This window comes from Carlito syrichta, unplaced genomic scaffold (genome assembly GCF_000164805.1).
Source record: "Carlito syrichta isolate Samal-C Ts95f unplaced genomic scaffold, Tarsius_syrichta-2.0.1 Scaffold308934, whole genome shotgun sequence".
NCBI classification, from domain to species: Eukaryota; Metazoa; Chordata; class Mammalia; order Primates; family Tarsiidae; genus Carlito; species Carlito syrichta.
In genome coordinates, this window is record NW_007253030.1 from 7,580 (window position 1) to 8,079 (window position 500).

Here is a 500-nt window from a genome sequence, read left to right on the forward strand (position 1 = left end):
GCGGGGTGGGTTGAGTCTCTGCCCCTTCCCGCAGGCCCCTCCCGGCTCCCGCTCCTCCGCCCGGCCCGCGCTCGCATCCTGACCCGTACCCGCTCTTTGGGTCAAAGTTTCTCAGTTCATCTGGGCTCCCAACTTCACTTAAGGCTGTAAATAAAGTTAAATGCTCTTTATTTTCCTCTTGAATGTGTTAAACTACTTGAACAATTTAAAGTGCTTTGCACAAGTGAAGCGAACCATTTCTAATGTTCTGATTTTTCAGAGCCAGCCAACAACAAAGTTTAGATTAGTAATATATTTCTAACCAGAGTAATTTTCAAGATCATTAGGCATTTATGTAATTAGTGCCAAATCTATAAGCTTTTATTACGATTATTAGAGTAAAATCAGTATAAATTTGTACTAATTTACTACTGTTTAGACTTGGCTGTCAAGCCTAGAGGTTCTTATTGTAAATGATAACTGAGGAAATTAAGTGCAAAATTCTGTACCATTTCTGATCT